Source organism: Leucopleurus acutus (genome assembly GCF_964270905.1).
Source record: "Leucopleurus acutus genome assembly, chromosome: 7".
Classification (NCBI taxonomy): Eukaryota; Metazoa; Chordata; class Mammalia; order Artiodactyla; family Delphinidae; genus Leucopleurus; species Leucopleurus acutus.
In genome coordinates, this window is record NC_139150.1 from 88,725,365 (window position 1) to 88,741,414 (window position 16,050).

Here is a 16,050-nt window from a genome sequence, read left to right on the forward strand (position 1 = left end):
TGCAAACAGAACTACTAAAAATGGGAGAAAGAAAGGAAGCATGGCTCCCAAGGGAGGCTGGGGGGCCCTCTCTGCATCGCCGTCACACAGGTCCGGAGGGTGGGGATTCCACATCTTGAAGGATGAGGGGCTGCGTTCCTCTGCTTTGGAGATGTTACAACACAGCGCCACGGTGCAGGCTTCCTGAGGGGGTTTGTGGTGACGCTGCGAGGTGGGAGGGTGCTCCGGGTTGGGTTCCCGCAAGGCCAGGCAAACTTGGGGCAGTGTCTCCCTCCTAGGTCGTTACCCTCAGAGCAGCCCTGGGGGAAGGGGTGCTCATTATCCCCCTCCATACACGTGAGAAACTGAGGCACAGGGTGGCAGTAACTTGCCCAGGGACTCGCATCTTGAAAATGGCAGGAGCACTCCTACCTAAGTAAGCCTACATTTGGGGGGTGGTCCCCCAAATTCATTTCCTGATGGCCTGCTGAGCAAAAGTAGTTTGGAGCCAAGTGCTCTAGGTGAGGGTGTCCTTTGGCATATGCAGAACTGATTTGGGCTTTTGAAAGTTCAGTGGGAGTTGAGGTGAGAGAGATGTTAGCTCAGTGGGACGGGGGTTGGCGCTGGGGCGGTGTGTGGGGAGGGGGGATGGGGTCCACACAGAGGCTGGAAGGTGGGAGTACGGTGGTGGCCAGAAAGCCAGGCCCTGGAGCCTGTGGTGTAGCTCCGTTGACGCTCCCTGTCACAGGGGAGGAGGGTGATGGAGATGTCATCATTGGCCCGTGGCTGCGGAATCCTCCTGCTGTATGAAGGCTGTTCCCAGAATCCAGCCCTCTGGGGTCTCCGTCTCCTGGAGGCTGAAAGCTGTTGACTCCTCTGGCAGGTCGGGAGGCAGAGGTGGGGAAGCGGGCGGTGTTCCGGCTCCAGGGCTGTGCTGCCCTCAGTGGTCCTTTCCATGGAGCTGGGTGGACGCCCTTGGCTGCCTGCCTGACTTCTGGGGCCCAGAAGAGCAGAGGCTTCTGGTGCTTTGTGGCCCAGCCCAGACCACCTCCCAGAATCACCCATCCACACGAAGCATCCCCTGGTTCCTAGCACACTCAGAGGCCCAGTCGTGTAGTGCTGGGGTGGTGGCTAGAAGCCAAACCTCCCCACTGGACACCTGCTCTGGCTTCTGCCTCTGCCCTCGGGAGTTTCTGTCAAGGATTCCTCTGCCTGGGGGTCCGGGCAATTATAGTGCAGGTGCACACACACACATGCCACTCACATACACATGCATACATTCATCCTCTCACATGCATGCGTGCTCACACACTAGCACACGTCTTATGCACACTCGTATACACTTGCACACATGCACACACATATATACACACATGCTTACACACACACTCGCATGCTCACACCCCCTCGCACACACAAATGCATGCCCTCCAGAGCTTACAGGAGGAGGGCTGTCAGGTGGAGGAGGACAGCATTTGGTGTCACCCGCTCTGAGGTTAGTCTGCTCACATTGGGCCAGCAGAAGTCCCAGGCTCCCTGGGACCAGCATCAGCATCGCAGGGTGGAATGTGTAGCTGACCAGCCCAGGAGGTCTTCCTGCAGGTACAGCTGGGTCTAGCAGCTTCACCACGTCTTCACCTTCTCTGCTGGCTTCTCAGGGTGTCCCCCTTGTGGAATCAGACCTGGTGTGGGCACCCAGGGAAACTTCGAGTCCCACAGCTGTCAGAGGAGCAGCACTTTTCCTACTGGCTCCGGCTGAGGCTCCCAGACAGCTCCGACTGGTAGACGTGAGCCAGCTCAGCATTTTGGTGGGCGGCAGTGCATTTGCACCCCTGCATTCAGGATAGGGGCTGCCTTACAGAACCAGATGGACTGAGGAAGGCGCAGGTCCCCAAGGGAAAAGGAGGACAAAATAGCAGGACGCCATTCTCTGGGGAAAGTGTCCTCTGTCCCTGTGCACCCTACAGAGTGTCCAGTGAAACCCATTCTACAGAGGAGATAACTGAGGCTTAGAGGGGCAGAGTGTCTTGTCCAAGGCCACTGAGCTGGGCAGTGAGAGCAATGGTGAGCCATGGGGGGCCTTGAGCACAAGGACACCATGGGCCAGGGTGGAGGATGAAGGAGGAGGTGGGAGCAGGGGAGACAGGGCGAGCAGTTAGAGGGCCTGATGTGGAAAGCGCAGGAGCAAGGCCTGTGGTGGGTGGGGCCTGGGTGGGGCAGGGCCCATGGCACACGGGGAATTTGGGCCCACCCCCAGAATCTCCATGCTAACGGAGCACATATCTGGACTGCCGGCCAGAAACGGTGATGAGGCCCTGCAGCAGCTCATCTGCAAGTGGGTGACCCCAGCCCTGCCTTCCAATCTTGTGGTGACTCATGGATCTGGTCCGATCTCCCTGGCACAGGGGCTGGCTCTTGTTTATTGAATGACCCCAGCGCCCCAAAATGGTTTGTATAATTTCTCAGCCCTGCGAAACCTCCAGCTGGGCGGATATCACTTCTTCAGATGGGAGCAGGGGTCTCTCTAGTTGTAGCATAGGTGACACCCCCTCTCAGCTTGTGAGCTAGTGCAGTTCTTTTTGTGCAGTCTGAGACTGTGTCTTCATTTTCGTTATCAATTTCTCATTTCAGCTTGCTCTTGATACAACAATGGAATGAACTCCATTGTTGCTGAGCGCTGAGTTCTGGTTCTTCACACTTGGGTAGTTCTGCCCCTAATGCTGACACGAGCCAAGGCTTGTCCGTATCGGCGCTCTCCAAGGCTGCCGTTGTCCCTAGAGATTTGAGATGTTTTCTTCACCCCTCTCTACCTGTTATAGGGGCCTGAAATGCCACCACGCTTTTGGTTTCTTCTTTGGAAGTCCCTATTAAAAACATGAATGTTCTCTGAGCAGGAGATGGCCTGAATTAGGTCAGTTTTTCCCAAACTCTAGTCATGTGGGCGTCACAGCCTACATGCCTCAGGATCTCATGCATTTAACATCATTCTTGCGGTGGGCCCGCCCTTGTTGTTTGTACTGTGCAGTGCCCAAAGAAGCCGTAACTGCACAGTGATGTCTGTGTGCTGGTTACATCCCTCTAACCTGTGATCCTAGTGTGCTGCCTTCCCTGCCTCCGTCTGCGGGCTATGGAGCTCTTCATGGGCCCTGTGGAGGGAGGGCATGGGCTGACTCCTTTCATGGTCTCAACGCTTCACCCTCCTTTACAATTCCTCCTAGAAAGAGTTGAGAGCCCATGCCTGGTACTTGGGCCAGTGGGAGTGGGTTGAGGCAATGCTGGCCCTTTTCGGGGCATAGGCCCTGAAAGTGCACATTCCCTCTTGTATGTCTGACACTGTTGCAGATGAACGTGCCCCGTTGGCCATGCACATGCCTGCTCGTCCAGGAGATGAGATGGCCACGCCCAGCTGAGCAGCCCATCCTCAGCCACGTTGCCTCCAGGCCACAGGCATGTGGGGTAAGCCCCTGCTTTTGTTGTATGAGCTTCTATGGCTGTTATGCCATGTCACTGCAGCCACAGCTGACCCATACAAGGTGAGTGCCAGGCCTCAGGTCTTGAGGGGCTCTGCATAGCGATGGTCCAGGAAGGGACACACAGGGCCACTCCCACAGCAGGCAGCTCCAAGGCCGCATGTTCCCTTGTGGACGGTAATGCTGGAGGTGGGACCCCTGGGCTCCAGCCCCACCTTGGTCATAGATTTGCTGGTGGTTTTGAGCTGGAGGTCACCCTCTCTGGCCCAGCTTGCTCGCCTGGAATCCTCCACATGGAGGTTGACTCGGTCTCTGACATCAGGTCACACTGATCTGGTCTTGCTCTATCCAGCAGCCTCTGGTCCACTTGACCATGTGTGACATCTCTGGGTGGTGCCCCCAAGCCACACAGCAGAGAGTAGTAGTTCCTGGTGATGGGTTTAATTATGGCCCCATACTTGAGCTGTCTCCAAATAATAGTGCTTATCAATTTCCACTGAGGCATTCTGTGTGCCCAGGGCTACAGCACTTCACGTGGATTACATCCCCAAGGCAGGTTCATTGTGGTCCCACGGTGTGGATGGAAAGACTGAGCCCAGAGGGGCTCAATGACTCAACAAAGCTTGAGCCAGGGAGGTGATGCCTGTCCAGTCCCATAGTCTTTGCCCTAATCAGCCCTGAATGTCTGGGGCATAGTAGGGGTGCTCTAAACCCTCAGTGGCCCTCTTTTAGCCTCCTAGGGCTGCCACAACAAAGCCACAACACAGATGTGGGCTTAAATGACAGAAAGTTATTCTCCCACTGTTCTGGAGGTCGGGAGTCTGAGATCAAGGTGTTGGAAGGGCTGGTTCCTTCCACAGCAGCAAGGAAGAATCTGGTCCGGGGCTGTCCCCTAACCTTCGTGGTTTGCTGGCAGTCTTTGGTGATCCTTGGCTTGCACATTCATCACCCCAATCTCTGCCTTCGTCTTCACATGGTGTTCTCCCCATGTGTGTGTCCGTGTTCAAACTTTCCCTTTTTATAAGGATACCAGTCATACTTCAGTATGACCTCATCTTGATTAACTACCTCTGCAATATCCCTGTTTCCAAATAAAGCCACATTCTGAGGTACTAGGGGTTAAGACTTCAGTATATGAATTTTGGGGGGACACAATTCAACCCATAACAGCCCCCCAGCATGGATATTGGTGTTGCAGCTACAGCCCTGGCTAGGTTTTGGCCACTAGGGGAGTGGTGGAACCTCTTGGTGGGGTACCCACCCATCTCCCTTAGGAATCTGTGTCTGCAGAGAGCTGAGCCTTGGGTATTTCCTTCAGGGAGAAAGGAAGGGACAGGGCTGTGTGGGGTGTCACCACTTTGCCAGAGAAGGGAAAGCGGTTGTTTCCACACACGCTCTCCTGGAATGGCCCCCAGAACTGCAGAAAATACTGTCTCTGGGGCAGGTACTGAATGGGAGGGTACAGAGGCGGGGGCCTCAATGGTACGTCAGCATGTACATTTTGATTGAGGACCATGAAGAAGAATTGCAAAAACGATTTCAAAAACTTTTTATTAAAAATAGCTCCAAACCTTAAAAAACAGGACCTACCAGGTAGGCAGGGTGAGGAGCCAGTGAACTAATGGATGGAAACACCACTGGCCTGGCCTCTGCTCGCGGTGCTGCTATTTTTAGCTACCAGCCCGTGCTGGCCTCTGAGGAGGCTCCAGGCTCGGCAGCCTTGGCAGAGCAGAGATGGACCAGGTCCTTCCAGCCTTGCCCAGGGGAGCCCTCAGAGCCAGCATGGCCTGGCTTGGCCTGACGTCGATGAACGCAGGGGATAGGCCGACTGGGGGGGCCTCCTGATGGGCCGGCCCCACTCCTGCTGGAGGCTCCTGTGGCCTCTGGACAGGTGTGAGAGCTCATAGGCCTCCAGCCTTCACACAGCCTTTTCCGGCCCTGCCAGCCCCGCTGCCAGGCCAGGCGGCCCTCGGGCCTTGGCAGCCCTGCGAAACCTCCAGCTGGGCGGATGATGGATGGGGCCGCGTCAGCCCTGGCCTGAGAGTGGATTTTGTGTGTGTGTGACATTTATTTACTGTCCATATAAACACTAACACCTATGAAGCATGATTCCCGTGTGATAGCTTGGCTGAAGGCAGCTCTTAAATACATAAATTATGCACACCTCGCTAATGAAGGACCTGACAGCCGGGAAGTTCTATTTACCGCGGGCCGAGTTTCCATACAAAACCCGGCACCAGTGAGCCAGGATTTGAGCACGATCACCGTCCTGCCTGTGCAGACTCCGACTCATTTCTTTCTTCTTTTAAAAAAAAAATCTCTCCTCTGTCTTCTTTTTTATTCCCCCCTTTGCAGGGTTTGACATAAAACCGAAGTTGATGTGTAACTTCGCTGCCTGGAGCACATGTGGGGAGCCAGCCCATCTGGCGCGGGCTCCGCTGACGGGCGTGTGTGAGAACAATATGTGGTTTGACAAATTTCAAGGCAGGCTTATGAAAAAATAACAGTGGCGCAGCGGTTGCGGTGAGTGCCTGTCCACCTGCGGGTGCGGGCAGGGGTGCCAGGCCCATGAGTCAGGGTGCCCGGTGGGGGATTAGGAGGCCCGTGTAAATCACCGTCGTCCTGCACATGTTGACACAGCAGCGTCGTTGTTCCTGAGACCTGTCTCCACCCCCAGGGTGCAGCTGTCCTCAAGGGAACACATCCTCCTTCAGGGAGCCTTGAGACGCTCCAGGCAGGGTGGACCTCCAGCCCGACACCTCTGGAGACTCAGTCTTCTCAAGTGAGAAAGGGGTGCCTGTGGTGGACCCCTGGCTTCAGCTGAGCTCCAGCAGCAGAGCCCTTCTTATGTGCCCAGGCTTGTGAGGCTGTTGGGAGAGTCATGGGGCTCTGACTTCCAGGCAGTCTTGTCTTGAAGACTCCGGCCGGTCACCTTGGGCACATTCCAGGGCTGCCATAGGCTGTGTGGCCTCAGAGATCTCTTACCCTTTCTGTGCCTCAATTTCTCCACCTGAAAAGTAGAGGTGGTGGCAACACCTGTCTCTGAGAGGTGCTGTGAGCAAACACTTCACCCGTGGAGCCAGACCCAGAGTGGCTAGGATATCTGCGAGGGGCTTCTGGGTGCGTCTTTGGGGGCTAGGGCTCCGCCAAGGGGGAGGCAGGGGGAGGCTGTAGCCTCTGTATGACTGGCCTCTGTGGTGGCCGTGCGATGGCCTCTGAGGGTGTGCGTGTGTGGGTGTGTGGGCGGGGTTGCTCCGGTACCTGGCGCTGGCGGACCCTGTCTTTATGGATGGCAGCATCCTAGGAGGGGGCATGGATGGTCCCCGCAGCACTGGGATCCCCAGCCACACCAGCACGAGCTGGTTGCTCGACTCTCCTTGCCTGGGCCATAGCTTGTGGACACATCTTCTTTGGCACGTTCCACCAGCCGTGTCTGGGCCTCCCAACCAGAGTGGGGCTCAGTCTGACTCTGTCTGGGTCTCTGGCCTTCATATACAGAAAGGACTCAGTAAATGTCACAGGACAGGTAGGAGGCAGGAGGTGCGATGTGAGCAGATGTGTAGATGCAGGAGTTATGGGCACCTCCCTTGCCTCCAGTGGGATGGAGCTGCCTTGCCGGGGTGGGGGCTCCCCTCCCTAAAGGACATTGTTCCCCCACACCCTGCTGCCAGGCCCACAAGGACTTTGCAGGGCTGGATAGTGGTTACCCCCACCCTAGGCCCTGTTCCTGAAATGGCAAACCTAGAGGGCTCCAGCTCCTCCCCATTCTGCCACTTACTGCTGGGAAAGTCGCTTCATTTTCTGGAGTCCCGGTCTCATCCTCTATCCAGTGGGGGTAGTAAAGCCCACACGGAGGCCTGCTGCACCCGGGGCAGATCTGAGAGGCTGTGGGCCCACAGCGTGTTGGTGTGGTCGTAGCTCTCAGGATGCTGGTCTCATTAGCAGAGTTACGGAGGGCTTCCTGGAGGAGGGCATGGCAGTGGTGGGCCAACAATGGTATACTTACCTGCAGGGGAGTTTGAAGACCACTCCAAGGCTCAGGCTGGGGAAGGGATGTAAATTGCCAAGATCACAGGAGTGAGACAGGAAGCGATGTCACCCAGCCCTGTTCTGAGCAGCCCAGGCTGCTGGGACACTGGCTCAGGGGCCCACAGAGCGGGGCCACGTGCCGCCAGCTTTATTAAATTCATATTTCCACCTCTGTCCTGCACAAATATCTGTATTTACCATCAACTTCGGCAGTATTTATTTTCTAAAGTAGTTCTGTTTAAACAAGGAGTTTCTCTCTTAAATTCATCGACTCCAATTTCCTGTGGACCCTGGCCCTCCACAGAGCTGACATTAATCATGTGCATGACTGCAGGTTCTGTGGCCATAAGGCCTCGGGCAGGCGGCATCCATGGTGCTGGGCTTTGCCGTGGCTTTCCCTGACTCTTCAAATTAGGGTAGGGGGATCAAACACTAGGTGCCCCACCCTGTCCAGCTCTTCACTGTGCCCGTCACACCCCAAGGTAACCAGAGGTGGAGTGTGGCTGGGTGGGGTGGGGCAGGGTGGAGGGGCCAGCATGGCAGTTCCTGGCTCCCACTCTGGCTAAGTGATTCCTTTGGGAATCCTGGCTTGGACCTTGGGCATCAGGACCTAGACCCCATCTGGCTGTCTGCATCCAATGCTGGCCCCATCACGGACAGTCTTGGCGCCTCAGTTTACTCATCTGTGAAATGAGACACTACACATCCCTCCTGCCTGGCTTGGACTGAGTTAATACACATGAAGTGCTGAGGATGGCCATGGGCCATGCCTTCTGTTGTTGATGACGTTTGGTGACGTTCTGTGACCAGCAGGATCCTCAGGCACTGGGCTAGCCCACAGCAGGGTGTCGTTCCTGTCCCGTACCCAGTGGTGTTCCCTGGACAAGTCTTCCTGCTGAGTAAGATGCTCTGGTCTCAGGCTTCCTAGGGGAAGGGCGTGTGCACGCACTGCAGAAGTCCTGCACTGCCTGCTGGGGTCTGAACACTGAGGTCCTCTGGAATCCTACAGTGTGAGGGGCAGCCTCGGGCCATGTGGCCACCCTGCCCCACTCCAGCTGGGTGACCATGCTGGCCTGTTTGTTTCCATTGAGCACCTCTATGCCGTGACTCAAAGTTGTGTTGTGGACTATGACAGCGCAGGGAGCTTGGCTGCCTGCAATAGCAGGGAGGGGATGACCTGGAAGGTTATCAGGTGAGGGGAGGCTAAGTGTTGGGTTTGGAAAAGATAGTAACTGGGTCAGCCCCAGGAGACTGATGGTAAGGACGTCAGCAACAGCTACCTGGGCTAAGGCTTTGTGAGCCCTCACGGTGTGCCAGGCACCGTGCCATTGGATCATCTCATCAGTCCTAATTAGCCTATTGTACAGATGGGGAAACCAAGGCACAGAGCCAGTGAGCAGTTTGTGAGTGGGGGAGCTGGGATTCCACAGCCTGAATTTGGACACGGGTGGCTGGCTCTGCGCCTGTCAGCTGCACAAAGTCCTCAGCTGTGGACACCTTAGGAAGACGATCTCAGAGCTCTGTTTCCTGGTGGGATTTCAGGGAAGCTAAGCCTCTGGCTGCATGCCCAACTCTCGATAGCAGGAAGGCAGGCACTGGAGAGTGATTCAAGACGACCATCTCCAAGGGATTTGGAAAGGAACCAGGGTGTTATTTTCAAAACCAGGTGCTATGGGCGCTGGCTGGCCCAATCTCCCCCATGTCCATTAAAAGGGCTAAATAATACCTGAAAGTCAGCAGTCCTATCCAAGCTGCTTACTTTGCAGACAAGGGAAACTGAGGTCCAGAGAAGGAGTGGAAGTTGAGCCAAACCTCCCACTCACCTGTGCCCGCCCCCCCCCCAAAGCTTCTCTTTAAGGTACCAAGTGCAGTGGCTATTTCTCAGTTTGCATTCCCCTTCCCCATCTCTCTGGTCATAGCTCCAAAGATTAGTGGAGACCTATATCAGTTAGATATTGCCATGTAACAAGCCACCCCAAGACCCAGTGGTTTAAAACAACAACAATAATTTAATAGCTCCAGATTCTGCAGTTTGGGTGGGGTGGGGCAGCTCATCTCTGCACCATGTGGCATTGGCGAGCCCACCCAATCATTCCAGAGTGGTCCCGTTCACAGCCTGGTGCCTGGCTGCGGGGATGGGGCTGTCTGCCAATCTCTCCATACTCTCTCCTTTTCAGGGCCTGTCTCTCCACAGAGCTTCTTGTCTTGCCAGGGCCCAGGAAGGCTTCTGGTCCTAGTGATCTGGGAGGCAGGAACACTCTGAAAGGGAACGTTTTCCAGGAAGTGGACATGGGAACAACAAGCCCCCAGGAGGCCCAACCTGCAGGGATGAGGTCCCTCCCCCCACCTTCCATTGGTCAAAGCAAGTCATGAGGCGAGTCCAGGTGTGAGGGGAGGGGAAATGACATCACTCTTCAGGGAGGAGTAGTTGTGGGGACAGAGAGGAAGAATCCTCAGCTTGTCTCTGCAGACAGTCTACGTGGCCCGCACGTCACTTCAGCAACTGTCCTGTTGGTGACACAATTGGGGAAAGCCTATGAAGGAAGGCAAGGAGAAGGTCAAGTCTAGTTTTGACATGGGTCTTTGGGGCCAGCATGGGGGTGGGCTAGAGTGCCGAGAAGCAGAGGCACTTCTATGGACTGAATCCTGCCCCCCAAATCCACATGTTGAAGCCCACCCTCCAGTGTGACTGTATTAGAGATGGAGCCTGTGAGGAAGCGATTCAGGTTCAATGAGGTCATAAGGATGGTCCCTGATTCCACAGGACTGGTGTCCTTATAGGAAGAGCTCTCTGTCTCTCTGCCATGTGAGGATGCAGTGAGAAGGTGGCTGTCCACAGGCCAGGAAGAGAGTCCTCACCAGATCCTTGATCCTGGCCTTCCAGCCTCCAGAACTGTGAAGAAGAAATGTCTGTAGTTTAAGCCCCTAGCCTATGGTGTTCTGTTACAGTGGCCCAAGTTGCCTGAGACAGGGACCAAGAAGGTGGGTTCTTGTCTGGGGGTTCCTTCCTCAGCCAGCATCATCCCTGACACCATCATGTGGGACATGTATTTTGGTTTGTGGCCCCCACAGTAGGTGGGGATCCTGCTCTCCTCCTCTTTGGCCCCGTGTTCCTGTCCCAGGGGTGGAGAAAGTGACCTCAGCCCATGATGGTCAGCAGCTTCATACTGGTCACGGTGGCTGGGTGGGTGGTCATGTGTCTGGTCTGGCCACGGGGTCGGACGCTCAGAGTCCTTGCCCAGGCATCTGGGAAGGCACCCGAGGGCAGAGGCCCAGTGGGAAAACCAGCATGCCACCCTCGGAGCAAGGGGAAGGGAAAGTGCATCCTGAAATAATTCATTTGAGCCCTGGGTCCAGCCAGGCCTCTAGCCACTTCCTCGGGCCCTTTGTGCCTGAGCCAGTTTTCATCCTCACCACCAGCCTCTCTGTTCTGGTTGTCCTTACCAGTGTGTCTGTTTTTCAGTGAATATTATCTAAGTTCACCCTCAGAATAATCACATTTGCAACATAGACAGTGCTGTGGTCCCCATTTATAGCTGGGGGCTGATGCGACAAAGTGCCACACACACTAGGGAGCTTAAACAACAGACAATTTTCCTCTCCCTGTTCTGGAGGCTGGAGATCAAGAAGTCACAGGCCTGAGAGGAGGACCTTCAAGATGACGGAGGAGTAAGAAGTGTAGATCACCCTCCGCCCCACAAATACGTCAAAAATATATCTACATTTGGAACAACTCCTACAGAACACCTACTGAATGCTGGCAGTAGACCTCAGACCTCCCAAAGGGAAGAAGCTGCCCACATACCTGGCCATGTGGCTGACAAGGATCTTGGTGCTCTGGCCGGGTGTTAGCCCTGAGCGTCTGAGGTGGGAGAGCCGAGTTCAGGACATTGCTTCACCAGAGACCTCCTGGCCCCATGTAATATAAATTAGTGAGAGCTCTCCCAGAGATCTCCCTCTCAACACTAAGACCCAGCTCCACCCAACGACCAGCAAGCTCCAGTTCTGGACACCCCATGCCAAAGAACTAGCAAGACAGGAAAACAACCCCACCCATTAGCAGAGAGATGGCCTAAAATCATACTAAGTTCACAGACACCCCCAAACACACCACTGGACATGGTCCTGCCGACCAGAAAGAGAAGATCCAGCCTCAACCAACAGAACACAGGCACCAGTCTCCTCCACCAGGAAGCATACACAGCCCACTGAACCAAACTTACCCACTGGGAGCAGGTACCCAAAATGATGGGAACTATGAACCTGCAGCCTGCAAAAAGAAGACCCCAAACACAGTAAGTTAAGCAAAATGAGAAGACAGAGAAACACACAGCAGATGAAGGAGCAAGGGAAAAACCCACCAGACAAAACAAATGAAGAGGAAATAGGCAGCCTACCTGAAACAGAATCCAGAGTAAGCATAGTAAAGATGATCCAAAATCTTGCAAATAGAATGGAGAAAACACAAGAAATGTTTAACAAAGACTTAGAAGAACTGAAGAGCAAACAAACAATGATGAACAACACAATAAATGAAATTAAAAATTCTCTAGAAGGAATCAATAGCAGAATAACTGAGGCAGAAGAATGGATAAGTGACCTGGAAGATAAAATAGTAGAAATAACTACCACAGAGCAGAATAAAGAAAAAAGGATGAAAAAAGGACAGTCTCAGAGACCTCTGGGACAACATGAAATGCACCAATATTCAAATTATAGGGATCCCAGAAGACGAAGAGAAAAGGAAAGGGACTGAGAAAATATTTGAAGAGATTATAGTTGAAAACTTCCCTAATATAGGACAGGAAATAGTCAGTCAAGTCCAGGAAGTGCAGAGAGTCCCATACAAGATAAATCCAAGGAGAATCACACCAAGACACATATTAATCAACATACCAAAAATTGCATACAAAGAAAAAATATTAAAAGCAGCAAGGGAAAAACAACAAATAACATATAAGGGAATCCCCATAAGGTTAACAGCTGATCTTTCAGCAGAAACTCTGAAAGCCAGAAGGGAGTGACAGGACATATTTAAAGTGATGAAAGGGAAAAACCTACAACAAAAACTACTCTACCCAGCAAGGATCTCATTCAGATTTTTTCTTTTTTTTTGTGTGCTACATGGGCCTCTCCTGTTGTGGAGCACAGGCTCCAGAATGCAGGCTGAGCAGCCATGGCTCACGGGCCTAGCTGCTCCACGGCATGTGGGATCTTCCTGGAATGGGGCACGAACCCGTGTCCCCTGCACTGGCAGGCGGACTCTCAACCACTGCGCCACCAGGGAAGCCCCTCATTCAGATTTGACAGAGAAATTAAAACCTTTACAGACAAGCAAAAGTTAAGAGAATTCAGCACCACCAAACCAGCTTTACAACAAATGCTAAAGGAACTGCTCTAGGCAGGAAACACAAGACAAGGAAAAGACATACAATAACAAACCCAACACAATTAAGAAAATGGTAATAGGAACATACATATCGATAACCACCTTAAATGTAAATGGATTAAATGCTCCAACCAAATGACGTAGACTGGCTGAATGGATACAAAAGCAAGACCCATATATATGCTGTCTACAAGAGACCCACTTCAGACCTAGGGACACATACAGACTGAAAGTGAGGGGATGGAAAAAGATATTCCATGCAAATGGAAATCAAAGGAAAGCTGGAGTAGCAATTTACATATCAGACAAAATAGACTTTAAAGACTATTTCAAGAGACAAAGAAGGACACTACATAATGCTCAAGGGATCAATCCAAGAAGAATATAACAAAGGTAAACACTTATACACCCAACATAGGAGCACCTCAATACATAAGGCAATTGCTAACAGCCATAAAAGGGGAAATTGACAGTAACACAATAATAGTAGGGGACTTTAACACCTCACTTTCTCCAATGGACAGATCAACCAAAATGAAAATAAATAAGGAAACACAAGCTTTAAATGACACATTAAACAAGATGGATTTAATCGATATTTATAGGACGTTCCATCCCAAAACAACAGAATACACTTTCTTCTCAAGTGCTCATGGAACATTCTCCAGAATAGATCATATCTGGGGTCACAAAACAAGCCTTGGTAAATTTAAGAAAATTAAAATCATATCAAGTGTCTTTTCCAACCACAACCCTATGAGACTAGATATCAATTACAGGAAAAATACTGTAAAAAATACAAACACATTGAGGCTAAACAATATGCTACTAAATAACCAAGAAATCACTAAAGAAATCAAAGAGGAAATTAAAAAAATACTTAGAAACAAATGACAATGAATACACAACGGCCCAAAACCTATGGGATGCAGCAAAAGCAGTTCTAAGAGGGAAGTTTATAGCAATAAAATCCTACCTCAAGAAACAAGAAATATCTCAAATAAACACCTAGCTTTACACCTAAAGCAATTAGAGAAAGAAGAACAAAAAATCCCCCAAAGTTAGCCGAAGGAAAGAAATCATAAAGATCAGGTCAGAAATAAATGAAAAAGAAATGAAGGAAACAATAGCAAAGATCAATAAAACTAAAAGCTGGTTGTTTGAGAAGATAAACAAAATTGATAAACCATTGGCCAGACTCATCAAGAAAAAAACAGAGAAAATCAAGAAATACAAGGGATCATGAGAGACTACTACAAGTAACTATATGCCAATAAAATGGACAACCTGGAAGAAATGGACAAATTCTTAGACAAGCACAACCTGCTGAGACTGAACTACGAAGAAATAGAAAATATAAACAGACGAGTCACAAGCACAGAAATTGAGACTGTGATTAAAAATCTTCCAACATGGGGCTTCCCTGGTGGCACAGTGGTTGAGAGTCCACCTGCCGATGCAGGGGACACGGGTTCGTGCCCCGGTCCGGGAAGATCCCACATGCCATGGAGCGGCTAGGCCTGGAAGCTATGGCCACTGAGCCTGGGCGTCCGGGGCCTGTGCTCCACAACGGGAGAGGCCACAACAGTGAGAGGCCCGTGTACTGAAAAAAAAAAAAAATCTTCCAACAAACAAAAGCCCAGGACCAGATGGCTTCTCAGGGAAATTTTATCCAACATTTAGAGAAGAGCTAACACCTATCCTTCTCAAACTCTTCCAAAATATAGCATAGGGAGGAAAACTTCCAAACTCATTCTACGAGGCCACCATCACCCTGATACCAAAACCAGACAAAGATGTCACAAAGAAAGAAAACTTTAGGCCAATATCACTGATGAACATAGATGCAAAAATCCTCAACAAAATAGTAGCAAACAGAATCCAGCAGAATATTAAAAGGATCATACACCATGATCAAGTGGGGTTTACCCCAGGAATGCAAGGATTCTTCATCCATGCAAATCAATCAATGTATAAACCATATTAACAAATTGAAGGATAAAAACCATATGATCATCTCAATAGGTGCAGAAAAAGCTTTTTGAAAAATTTCAACACCCATTTATGATAAAAACCATCCAGAAAGTAGGCATAGAGGGAACCTACTGCAAAATAATAGAGGCCATATAAGACAAACACAGAGCCAACATTGTTCTCAATGGTAGAAAACTGAAGCCATTTCCTCTAAGATCAGGAACAAAGGTGCCCACTCTCACCACTATTATTCAACATAGTTTTGGAAGTTTTAACCACAACAGTTGGAGAAGAAAAAGAAATAAAAGGGCTCCAAATCAGAAAAGAAGAAGTAAAACTGTCCCTGTTTGCAGATGACATGATACTATACATAGAGAATCCTAAAGATGCTACCAGAAAAGTACTAGAGCTAATCAATGAATTTGGTAAAGTAGCAGGATACAAAATTAATGCACAGAAATCTCTTGCATTCCTATACACTAATGATGAAAAATCTGAAAGAGAAATTAAGGAAACACTCCCACTTACTACTTCAACTAAAAGAATAAAATGCCTAGGAATAAGCCTACCTAAGGAGACGAAAAGACCTGTATGCAGAAAACTATAAGGCACTGATGAAAGAAATCAAAGATGACACAGACAGACGGGGAGATATATCATGTTCTTGGATTGGAAGGATCAACATCGTGAAAATGACTATACTATCCAAAGCAATCTACAGGTTCAATGCAATCCCTATCAAACTACCACTGGCATTTTTCACAGAACTAAAACAAAAAATTTCACAATTTGTATGGAAACACAAAAGACCCCAAATAGCCAAAGCAATCTAGAGAAAGAAAAACAGAGCTGGAGGAATCAGGCTTCCTGACTTCAGACTTTACTACAAAGCTACAGTAATCAAAACAGCATGGTACTGGCACAAAAACAGGAATATATATTAGTGGAACAGGATAGAAAGCCCAGACATAAACCCACTTACATATGGTCACCTTATTTTTGATAAAGGAGGCAAGAATATACAATGGAGAAAAGACAGCCTCTTCAATAAGTGGTGCTGGGAAAACTGGACAGCTACATGTAAAAGAATGAAATTAGAACACTCCCTAACACCATACACAAAAATAAACTCCAAGTGGATTAAGGACCTAAATGTAAGGCCAGACACTATCAAACTCTTAGAGGAAAACATACACAGAACACTGTATG